The sequence below is a fragment of the Leptopilina heterotoma genome, unplaced genomic scaffold (genome assembly GCF_015476425.1).
Source record: "Leptopilina heterotoma isolate Lh14 unplaced genomic scaffold, ASM1547642v1 Lhet_24, whole genome shotgun sequence".
NCBI classification, from domain to species: Eukaryota; Metazoa; Arthropoda; class Insecta; order Hymenoptera; family Figitidae; genus Leptopilina; species Leptopilina heterotoma.
The window spans coordinates 1,548,608-1,561,717 of NW_025110956.1; positions in this window are offsets into that span (position 1 = coordinate 1,548,608).

Below are 13,110 nucleotides of genomic sequence, written 5' to 3' on the forward strand. Positions count from 1 at the left end.
CGAAAGTTTTTGAGGATATTTTTAGCTGACATTTCGTGCGGAATTCCTTACGAGTTTTCGAGCAGAATTTTATAAAAATTTTCCAAAATAAATCCGTTTGTAATTCGCTCGAATTTCATACGAATTTCGTATGGAAATTTGGTTTAAAGTTTTTGAGGAAATTTTTAGCTGACATTTCGTGCGGAATTCCATACAGATTTCCGAACGAATTTTTTTATTGAAAATTTTAAAAATAAATCCGGGTACTATTCGCACGAATATTCGTGCGAAAAAACGTTTCAAAACGCCACACGAATTTGACTAGTAATTTCATACGAATTCGATAGGAATTCTGTACGAATCTGGCCGGAATTCTGAACGAAATGCGTATGAATTTCGTACGAATCATTTTTACCTGGGTTAGTTCTGTTTTTATACCGCTAAAGAAGATTTGCCAGTGATAATATTTATACCGGCCCAGTGCCAGTCCGGAATCAAAATTTACTAAAGATTTTTTACCGGAACAGGAGTTCTACTGGCAATTATATTAGTATCGGCCTAGTACCTTCACAGAAAAACGTTTTACTTAAATGCAGTCGCACAATCTTACGGAATTTAAGGTGTGTTGCGAGTCTGTACACTCTGCATAAAAGTCAGAATTATGCCAAAAGTTAATGACTGAAAGTTAGCTACTGTTGGTAGTACAGTCTGACGTTATCTAAAAAAAGGAATAAAACTTTTACACTTCGTTTAGATAAAAAAGATAAATAGAAACGTTTACTGAAAATTATAAACAGAAAATGGCATGAAATTAACATAACTAGAGAACGTTCTTTTTAGTAAAAACAAAGAATGGTTAAAGAAGATCATGGAATTTCAGGTTTGTATGTCGAAAAGGAAACTTCTTAAATAAATGTTCAATAGCCTGCCCAATTTTGTAAAATTATATAATATCAATAAGTGCCGGGCTAAAAAAGTTTCCTTTTCATCTAAAAAACAAATACAAAAATAATAAAGTGAATGTGTGAATAATTAATGGACCCAAAAACTGATTGATTGTGAAAAAGAGATTTTATTGAATTTTTGCAGTAATTTTCAATGTTTCATTAAAGAAAATGGTTCTTTTCTGTATAGCTATACCAAACATATAATATATATGTATATAGGGGAGCGTGGGGTAATGGGAGCTTTTAATTTTCACCATTTTCACGTACTTAAAAGCCGTCAAATTCGCTGTAATGTCTAGAAAATCTTCTACAATCTACTTATATATAAGTGAAACATTCACTTTTATATGTGTTAACTTGTATTCACTTATCAATAAGTGAAATCCACTTATGCATAAGTGAAATATTTAGTTAAAAAGAAATTCAACTGCGCTAATGACGTGACCTTTTATTTCAATTATTTATAATTTTAAATGTTTAGAAACAATGCTTTTATCATTTTAGTTAATACGTTGAAAACATTTTATTTCTTTAATTATAAAAATTGTCATTATAAATTTAAATCATTTTTTAGAAAATATTCAATTAAATATTAGATTAACAATAATATAATAACCAATTTTTTATTTACTTATTATATATGGGCAATTCCACGTGAGACTTTAGACGACCTCTTAAAATCGGCCAGAAATATTTTTCTTCTATTCTGTATCCAAAAAAAAAGATACGTATTTTTTTATTTTTGTTTAATTGTCCAAATTTTTGTGTTATGAATTTTCGAAATTTTGCAATTTTAATTGTAGACCTATATTCAGTAGCTTATAAGTCCGAAAATATTGAGTCTAGAAAAAAGTTGTCAAATAATGAAAGTTTTAGTTTTCTTTCGACTTTTAGGAAATGAAAACAAAATTTTTTTTTTATTTTTTATTAAAAAAATAAAAAAAATTTATTTAGATTTAGACTTTATTTAGACTTTATTTATTGTTCATTAAATAGTGGTGCCAACGCTTGTGGAATGAATTAAACTGACTTTTGTAGTCTTTTGGAATGTTTGTCGTTTGACACCACTAATTCCTTCATTTTCTGTATGGATGACGGCGGCTGTGACTCAACTGGACTTGACGAAGACTGTGACGAAGACGCATAAATGTCTTTTTTTAATCTAGAAGTTCCATCATCATTGAACTTCACTGATGAGCCTGCCTGTGGTGGTGATGGCAGTCGCTGCAGCAACGGAAACATTGACTGAAATCGTGTGCGGGTCGATGAATATGATTGATTTAGTCCCGCCATCACCTCCTCTTTTTTTAGAGCAGAAGTTCCAGTCAAAAAGTTTTTCAAAAACATTCTGCAGCTTTCAAAGTGCCGTTTTCTTGGATCTTGTAGGTAAGTTGTAGCTAGACATTTACCGTCTTCGACGGATGGTATTGAATGATCTTTTAATTTTTTTGCTTTTAAAAAATTAACAAAAATAATCCTAGATTCTGCATTTCTCATAATAAACTTCCGAATATCCGGCATTTTCCTTGTAGGTGTGTAAAAAATTATATTTTTTCAATATTTAATGCACGTGTCGATGTAAAAAAAAGCTGTTGTAGAAGCTGCCCCAGAGATTTGCCCATATGTTTTGAAAGAAATTTCAACTTACCAAGTAAAAACTTATACGAAGTGTCTATACGTCCGGCTAGTCGGACAAGTTTAATGGGTTAAAAAAATAATTAACTGCCCGTGCAGGTCAGAGTCTACAGAGATCTTAGCTATTTTAACAATACTTTTATCTTTTTTCATAATAATATGATTAACAAAAGCTGTAATTTTTTTGGCGGCATTCTTATTAGGGTTGCTTAAAAGTTTTAACTATACTTCTCTCACTTCATTTACATCCTCGATCGTAGCTGTATATTGTTTTCTCTCAGAGCCAAATGATTGGCATTCAATTAGTACTTGATATACATACATGATAATAGTCTCTCTGCTGCATTGCTTTTTTATGTTTTGTTAACCATATCAATTTATTTTTCTGCAGTGATTCCCATTCCCCCTCTATCCCCGTCTCACGAAACAAACATTTAACCTGAGAGGCCCAGTTATACTTAATTGAGATTACTTTCTTCAAATCCATATTTTTTAATTGATTGTAACATTTGAATGGGTATCGTTCGTCTGTCATTTTTAATATTTTTTCTAAGAAATTTAGAGTCTTTTTGAATATTTGAACTGAAATGTGTTTAGTGCCCGTTTCGATTCTCACCGCATAATGTGGTGTATTATTAGGAATGTGAATAACACTTTTAAAGAATTTCGTCTGAATTTTTTCAATTGTTTCTAAGTAACTGAGGCCCCAGATTTGCGAACAGTACATAATTACATTTAATGTTAGGCTATCAAAGATTCTGTTGATTGAAATTTGTGAGTCTATTTGTGATTTATAAATTACAGACAGCGTCGAATTCAGTGCTATGTTACTTTTTTTAGGATTTTATTTTTGGCATTTGCAAAGAGAGTTGAATTAATAAATGTGATACCTAGATAAGTGTTATTCTTGACTTTTTCTATTTGTTTATTAAACAAATACTCGAAAATTACATTTTTTCCTTTTTGGGACCATGTCCTTCTCTCTTAAACTCCGTGATTTTTGTATTTTTTGGTATTTACGACTAGTTTATTAATATTACAATATTCATATAAGTATTTAAGTATAAGTTTCATATCTTTCACCGAGTCCGGGAGAATGACAAGGTCGTCTGCGTATGCTAAAATAAGAATTTCGGTGTTGTGATATATCGCTATTCCTCTTATTCCTTTACTTTTAAGAAATTTCTCTAAGTCCTCAGGACATCTTCCTGTAGTACTCCCCCTGTAATTTTTAGAGTTTCAGATGTACCATTAGAATTTTTCACTTTCATACTTGCGCTGTTATAAAAATCGGCCAAGATTCTGACAAGTTTTAAACCACAACCTTTTAAAATAATATAGTTTTTCCCACATCATACAGTGATTCACAGAGGGGAAGGCGCTCTGAAAATCAACAAATACTGCAATAACTCTATTTTTGGATCCGCCATATTTAATTTTTTAAATCTGACCTCAGATTCGTAATCAGCGACCCCAAAAACCCCTAGGTACCAAATTGTAGAAAAATCCAACAGTGTGAAAAATTTGTGCATTTGGAAACAATTTTATGGATGAAAATAGGTACGCAGGAGGGTTAATATCCACCGCCATTTCGTCATTTAAAGTCAAATATTTCTCAATGAAAAAAAAAATTATTTATTGCGGTAACAAAAAAATTTAACAAATTATTTATTTTTGCACGGATTGGCATGGTGGCATCGAAATAATTATTTTATAATTATTATATTTAATGTAAATTAATTTGTAATAGCAGCTCAATCGAGTACAGGTGGACAGGGTTACAAAAAATGTAACTGCAAAGCGACAAAAGAGCAGTGCTGTACTAAACGCTGTTCTTGCTTTAAAGCAAATATTATATGTGGTTCTCGATGCCATCATGCCAATCCGTGCAAAAATAAATAATTTGTTAATTTTTTTTGTTATCACAAGAAATAATTTTTTTTTCATTGACAAATATTTTACTTTAAATGACGAAATGGCGGTGGATATTAAGCTGACTAATAATAAAAATAAAATTTGTTTTTATTGGCCGCATTAAATAAATTATTTTGGTATAGATGAAATGAATTTATTCATTTAGCTATTTTACTCTAAATGTCCAAATGGCGGTGGACAGTAAGCTAGCTAACTGTCTGGACACTTAGCTTAAAGTCGGATTCGTCTAAGTGACCACGACATATATATAATAAGAGAAATCTTGAACAAAACGTTAAAGTATAAGACAATAAACTATAACTCTTTATAAGTAGCACCAAATAATTTTGTATGAATATAAGGCAACATATTAAGTGGCATTGTGGTGGTTCTCGTTGGATATGTTTATAACTTTCAGATTGAGAATGAGAAGAGAAAAGAGAAAAAAAAGTTGATAGTAAATAAACATTTTTTTTATAAAATATTGATCCTGATTATTTATTTTTATTTAAATAAGAAATATATTTTAACTTACATATATTCAATAAGTTAATATAATTCACTTCTTAAGGGGTCTACCCACTTTAGACGCGCTAAAAAAGGCTATTTTCATTCATTTTTAATAGGTTTATATTATAAATATTTTCATGTGAGGTATTACACACCTTAAATACACTCTCAAAGTGCAAAAAAAAAATATTTTGATATTTTTCAATTTGTTTTTTTATTTAAACGCGTTTTTCTCAAAAAAACGTTTTTCGACCGCTTGTTGATGATATTTCCGAAACTACTGAACCGATCCTTACCAAATTTATACCACATATTCTTTGGGACCATAGCTCTAGCGCATATCGAGGGATTTTCAAAATTTTGATTTTAAATATTTTTTGGGGCCCAAAACGGTCAAAAAACAACGTTTTTTTACATTTTTTTCGAAAAATGTCCGCCATTTTGTCAATTTTGAAAAAAAAATCGTATGATATGCGCTAGAGCTATTAACATGCAGAATCTAATACCGTTTCAATTTTTTTTTCAGATCATCCACGCCAAAAATTTCATCAACAGCGCACATCCCTTTCTTTTTTAAACATATTTTTTAACAATTATTTTTAAATAAAAAAACAAATTGAAAAAATCAAAATATTTTTTTTGCACTTTGAGAGTGTATTTAAGATGTGTAATACCGCACATGAAAATATTTATAATATAACCCTATTAAAAAAATTAATGAAAATAGCCCTTTTTTAGCGCGTCTAAAGTGGGTAGACCCCTTAATATGTGAATATTCACCTATTCATAAGTGAGTATGTACTTATATTATAACTTATATAAGTGAATATAATTCATTTATTTCATGTGTGAATATTCATTGATTCTACATGGAAGAGTTTTTAAACATGAATAAGTGAATATTCACTTAAAATAAGTAAAATTTTGGGTATATCTCCGGCTGCTACTCTTGCAAAAATTCATTTTCAATAGATATTCTTCATATTTTGAGAAAATGTTTCCTTGTAAATATTTAAATGTGGTAAATATATCAAAACTCTTTGCCTTGTCAATAAACGAGAAATTGTGGTTGACATACAGTACCGTCCGAAATTGTCAATCCACCCATTTTCAAAGGAATGACAAAAATTTTTTAACATAAAATTCATGAAAAGTAAAATTTTTTTTGGTTTATATTTTGAAAGACGATAAAATTTTGAAAAGAATAAGACCTTACAGAAGTCATTTAGCCAAAATTTGTAGAAGATATTCTTAAAAATCGTCATTTTCAATGTTTTACAAAAATTTGAATAACTTCTAAAATAATGAACGCTTTTTAATAATCTTAGGCTTATTTTAAAGACCATTTTCTACAGAATAAGAATTACTTATAGGCATTAACCTGTAATTTTTAACTTGGCATAAGCATGACGTCAAAGTTGGACAAAAAAATTTAAAAAATTTGAAATAATATTATTAAAAGAAAAATAATTTTTGAAATTCAAACATATATTTTTATTACATTTTCTTGAAAAATCTACACCATATCATGTTTTATATATGTTCTAGAATAGTTTTTAGTACAAAAAATTGATTTCAAATTTTTCCAATTTTTTTGTCTAATTTTGACGTCATGCTTATTCCAAGTTAAAAATGACAGGTTAATGCCTTTAAGTAATTCTTATTCCGTAGAAAAAGACCTTTAAAATAAGCCTAAGATTATTAAAAAGCGTTCATTATTTTAGAAGTTATTTAAATTTTTGTAAAACATTGAAAATGACGATTTTTAGGAATATCTTCTACAAATTTTGGCCAAATGACTTCTGTAAGGTCTTATTCTTTTCAAAATTTTATCGTCTTTCAAAATATAAACCAAAAAAAATTTTAGTTTTCATGAATTTTATGTTAAAAAATTTTTGTCATTCCTTTAAAAATGGGTGGACTGACAATTGCGGACGGTACTGTATTTTATTCTTAACATAATCGCATGTAAAAGTTAAAGTTTGAACTTGAATATCTCGAAAATTTTAGCATCGCAAAGGGTTTTGAAATTTTTACCACATTTAAAGGGCACCCGAAAAGATATTTACTCAAAATTTAAAGAAATTCTATGGAAAAACAATTTTATCAAGAATAGCAGCCGGAGGATTAGATTTTTTTAGCATCGACAAAGATTTTCTATGGTAAAAAGCACAGAAAATTACTGTAGGGCCTTGAAAATTTCCAAAATTGATGAAGAAATTGTCGGTTATCATCAATTTTTCAAAAATTTAGGAACCGTTTGCACCACAGGCCGACAGTACTTACTAAACAAGAATCAAACAATACTTTTCCGAAGGTTTTCAAGGTGATAATTCCGAATCCAGCGTCATATAGACCCTGCACGTCAGGTTTTCGAGGTATTTGACAATTATGTTACATGATACGTCGGTTAAATGACTATTCTGTTACATGACGGGTCGGTCAAATAACAATTCTGTTACATGACAGGTTGGTTGAATAACAATTCTGTTTAAATGACGGGTCGGTCAAATGACAATTATGTTACATGACAGGTCGGTTAAATGACAATTCTGTTACATGACAGGTCGCTCAAATGACAATTTTGTTACATGTCCGTTCTGTCAGATGACGATTCTATTACATGACGGGTCAGTCAGATGACAATTTTGTTACATGACAGGTTGGTTGAATAACAATTCTGTTTAAATTACGGGTCGGTCAAATGACAATTCGGTTACATGACGGGTAGGTTAAATGACTATTCTGTTACATGACGGATCGATTAAATGACAATTCGGTTACATGACGGGTCGGTGAAATGACAATTCTGTTACATGACGGGTCGATTATATGACTATTCTGTTATATGACGGGTCGGTGAAATGACAATTCTGTTACTTGACGGGTCGGTTAAATGACAATTATGTTACATGACGGGCCGTCCAAAGTAAGAAGATACATTGTCGCGTAGGTCAAAATTTGTAGAGTAAACATAAGAATTAACACCCAAACGACATTAGCGTTTATTGATCTTCTTATTTTGGAGGGCAGAAGAGGCGATTTCATTTCTTTGAATATTTTCTTATATTTCATTTCTTTTTTGATTGTTCTGTAACGTCCTGTAACTATTACGTCACGTGTATAGAATTTCTGTATTCAACAGAAATAAGTAGATATACAGGGAGCGTTTTGGATAGAGATTCCTGCACCGACATGTCACTGACAGTTTTAACCGAGACTCAAACGATTAGGGGGGTAATATTCAAACCGTTATGCTGAGCTGGATATGACGTCACACTTTCTAGAATTTTCTGGGGGCGGTATTGAGATCATGATGCAAATGTGATTTTTGGAATTTTTCTGAGTAATTTTTTCCACATGTGTAATTTGATACCTATTTATTTCTTGGAATTATTTTTATTTTTTAAACTATTGTTTATTAGATTCTTATCTAAGGAATTTCTACCATATGTTGTTTATAATGTCTTTGATTTATTACTTCCGGTCTTTTTTTATTGCTTGACTAATCTAAAGAATTTTTATTTAATTTCTGGTATTGTTCCTTTAACGATGACACATAATTTCTGTGCTTTTCGCAAAATGGGGTTGATGACTCATTATTATCATTGGCATTTTCTGTTTTAGTTTTTTTACAGGGTGCATTCTTTAACGATGACACATAATTTCTTTGTTTTTCGCAAAATGGGGTTGATGACTCAGAATTTAGCAATTTTTTTATTGATGACTCCTCATCATTGGTATTTCCTGGTTTTATTTTTTTACCAAAATTCTAAGAAAACCATAATTAACTTGAAGTCAAATTAGTCATAGTTTTGAAAATTTAAATTTAAGGGATAAAAATGAATTTCGATAAATTAAACAAAGCAAGCATAGTCTTTGTCACCGAAACAACAAACGAGTTAACCATCGAGGCATTCTATAAACTATCAGACATTCGAAAAATTGATACGAAATTTGGTCCGAAAATTGTTGCTAAAATTAATAGATGTGTGCAAAAAGCTCGAACAGACGATCCCGAGCCGGGCTCGTTGTATCGGGTACCCGAAATCACTCGGGTACTCGAATGAATTCGGGCACCATAAATTATCGAGTACTCGATTTAATTCGAGCTTTTAAATTAAAAAAATTATTTTTTAAATTTAATTAAAAATTAATGTAGAAAATTTTGGATTTTCTCGCAAGGGCTCGAATCAAATCGAGTATCAATTCGAGTTTCAAATTAATGAAACTCGAAAATTTCGAGTTCCTGAAATTATTCGAGCTTTTTATAAAGCTCGGCTCGTCCCGAGCTGGAACTGAATAGGCTCGGCTCGGCTCGAAAAATGAAAAGCCATGTGGAGAAATGTTATTGTCTAAAATTTACACTTAAATCCATCATTTACAAAGCAAGTTGTCGTTGGAGCAGAACTAGACATAAATGGGACTATAATACCAAAAATTCAACTAAGAAGCAGCCATCCACGAGTATCATTGTCTTTGGAGCTTCAAGAATGGGACCTTTCGTGTAATGCAGTAAAACATATCATGCGATTTTTCTATGGAGATGGTGACGCAACAGTTAGTGTTGGATTGTGAAACGTTTACAATACGTTTTAGCGTTACATATCGCTTAATATTAATTGAATTTAATATTAATTAATTTTAACATTTAGTGAAACGACATTTGCAATTTTCAATGACCTTATTCCTTGTATTAAACAAAAATAAAGATCCAATTTTTATGGATTTCAAAGGTTTTTGCTCTGAAAATATGTTTATTCTTCATTTTCTTTACCATTTTCGTATATACATATAAGTAAGTATATGTATGTATATGTAAGTATATGTATTTGTTATAAACTAAAAGTCGTTTGAAACATGTTTATAAAATTTCAATACTTATTGTGAGAAATGTAAAAAATGTTAATTTAATCTGGTTTATATTGCTTTTACGATAAAAATTAACTATCTAAAAATCCTTTCTACACGGAGAGACCCACATTTGTAAAAATGACTAAAAATGGTTGCAATGACCGGAAATAAGGGGACTTTTAGCATAATATACTACAGAATTAGATAAATTTACAAAAGAAATAGATAAATTTGCTACATTGAAATAGCAAGTTTTAATATTTTGTGTAAGAGTTCTAAATGTAGCGAAAATTGATTATATTTTTTTCTAATTTAATTAGACAAAATCTGACAAATGAAAACATTTTCCACTAAAACCTACTATCCACTGTAGTAATTTTTGGTGAGCAAGTGTGGCTAGCGAGTGCAGTCATATGGCGCCTGCATTTCTATTGGTTGCTAACTTCGTCAATCTCCGTAAATGAGCCGATGCCATCCGATCATTGACAGTGACTATGTTTCGCGTATGTAAAATAAATTTGGATATTATCTACAATAATTAAATATAAAGTGAAACGTAGGTCGTTCGTTATCTCAGAAACTGACCATTATAAATTAATAAATTTTGCATTTATTCCTGTCCCAAGAACTATGTCCCATAAAAAGTTGTTAAAAATAAACTGCTTTTTCGTAAGTGCTGTAAATTTTTATCATTCAATATATAAGGAAACGAAGATGTATACATTCAGTGAAATTCGTTGTCGTGAGTGCAGTTGTGTATTAGTGTATTAATTAACCGCGTCTATACATATAAGTGAAATAAACATGTGTGTGTCTTCAAATATTTATCCAACAAATATATAAGTGTGTGTGTGTCTGTGTATGTAAAAATCCTTCCAGTTTACCTCCATTAGTCAAGAATTGACGGGAAACCGGCGATAAAAATCCGTATTTTTTCTTTCACTCTTTCTTTCTGCATTTACAAACGACTATAGTAACACTGTGACAAAATAAAAAAAATTGCCTGCACTTTTATAGAGACCTAGTACAAGTTGTAGGTCTAGTAAAACTATGAACAATGATGTGTGAGAAATTTCCCAAACACCCCCAAAATTTAATTTTAGGGGCAAAAAACCGTTTTTGTGTTTTTATGTAGAGAATCATACGTAACTTCCATAATTTTTAACCGATTTTCAAAATTGTTCTTTTGTTTGAAAGGGAAAAAGCACACCTTTTCAACCGTGTATTGCTCGTTTAGTCAAAATAAAAATTGACAAAACCGCGGTTGAAAATATTTGCGATTTAACGATTTTCATTACATTTTCTTAACTTTAACGAGCTTTTTAGAATGATATTCGAATTTACAAATCTTTTTCATGATAATTTCTTAAAAGTATATACTTAATTCTGCGTAAAATGAGTATTTTTTGAAAAGAATTTAATACAAATTGAGGGAAATACGTGAATTTTAAGATTTAAAAATTTTTTCGCTAAATTTACAAATATTTCAATCTTGTTGTGGAATTTACATCAGGGCACTTTAAATTTTGTATTCACTAAATTTAATTGATAACTAAAATGGCATGCATGTCAAACTTGTTTTTGATAGATTTAAATAAAGACAGAGTTCGTATTTAGAGGGGGGTCCGGTTAAATTTTAACTTTTCTATAATTTATATTGTTTAAGTGTGACAATGTTTTTCAAACATTATTTGAACTTCTACCACATTTTTTAATTATTTTTTATTGTCAAACTTTTCATATGCTTTTTTCACAATATTGAACAATTTTATTATTTTGATAACATAGAATAGATTTGAATCCTAAATAATGTTTGAAAAACATTAACACACTTAAACAATATAAATATAGAAAAGTTAAAATTTAACCAGACCCACTATAAATACGGACTCTGTCTTTATTTAAATCTATCAAGAACAGGTTTGACATGCATGCCGTTTTAGTTAATCAATTAACTTTAGTGAATACAAAATTTAAAGTGCCCTGATGTAAGTTCCACAACAAAATTGAAATATTTGTAAATTTAGCGAAAAAATTTTAAAACCTTAAAATTCACGTATCTTCCTCAATTTGTATTAAATTTTTTTCAAAAAATGCTCATTTTACGCAGAATTAAGATTACTTTTAAGAAATTATCATGAAAAAAATCTGTAAATTCGAATATTATTCTAAAAAGCTCGTTAAAGTTGAAAAAATGTAATGAAAATCGTTAAATCGCAAATATTTTCAACCGCGGTTTTGTCAATTTTTATTTTGACTAAAGGAGCAATACACGGTTGAAAAGATGTGCTTTTCCCCTTTCAAACAAAAGAACAATTTTGAAAATCTGTTGAAAATTACGGAAGTTACGTATAATTCTCTACATAAAAACACAAAAAACAGTTTTTTGCCCCTAAAATTAAATTTTGAGGGTGTTTGGGAAATTTCAAACATACTACTTTTTTCAGTTTTTCAACACGAACAAGTTAGGATAGGTCCGATTTAAAGTGCCATTTTACTGTCACACAGTGTAATTTTACGTACACAATACTTCTGAGTTTACTACAGTTGTTTGGAACTATTGGACGAAATAGTAAGAAACTTTGCTAATTTGGTGAACATTTGTCGGATTAGTGACTTAGTGTAAAAAATACAAAAAGTTCCCTTATTTCCAGTGGTTGCAATGTGAAAATAGTAAATTCTAGTGTGATTTTATACAAAAATTAGTAATCTCGGTCTCATCAATTAAGTAATCAGCGTACCAAAATAATTAAGAAGGTTGTGTACTGAAATGAAAAAGGTTAAAAGAATTTGAAATATTTTTTATTTTATTCACTGGAACTGCACACAGGTGTACTTAAAATATGATAATGATTGACCGTATAGTTTTTGAAAAATTTGAGTAAAAGTTCCTATTTTATACATGGGTTCTTATGGGGCAGTGCGCTAAAGTCAGAGAAAAATATCAATAAATGTGCCTAAAAAAGGTTACACTCTTTTAAAAAACTTTGAATTGAATAATAGAAACATTTTTGGTAATAAATATTTAATAATATTGTGTCTTTACCGCATCGTATGAAAAATATTTAAAGAAAACGAACTAAAAATCATGCATTTGGCTAGCATTTTCCTCAGGGGCAATGAAACCGCGGCAACACTGTGAAATGATCAACGTGGGAATTTGACGGCGAGTATTCAAAAATACAGTAGAGGCATTCTATTTAAAAATGATCCCTTAAGGCATTAATTTTTAGGTATTAATTAAATAATAATAATAATAGAAATAATGTTT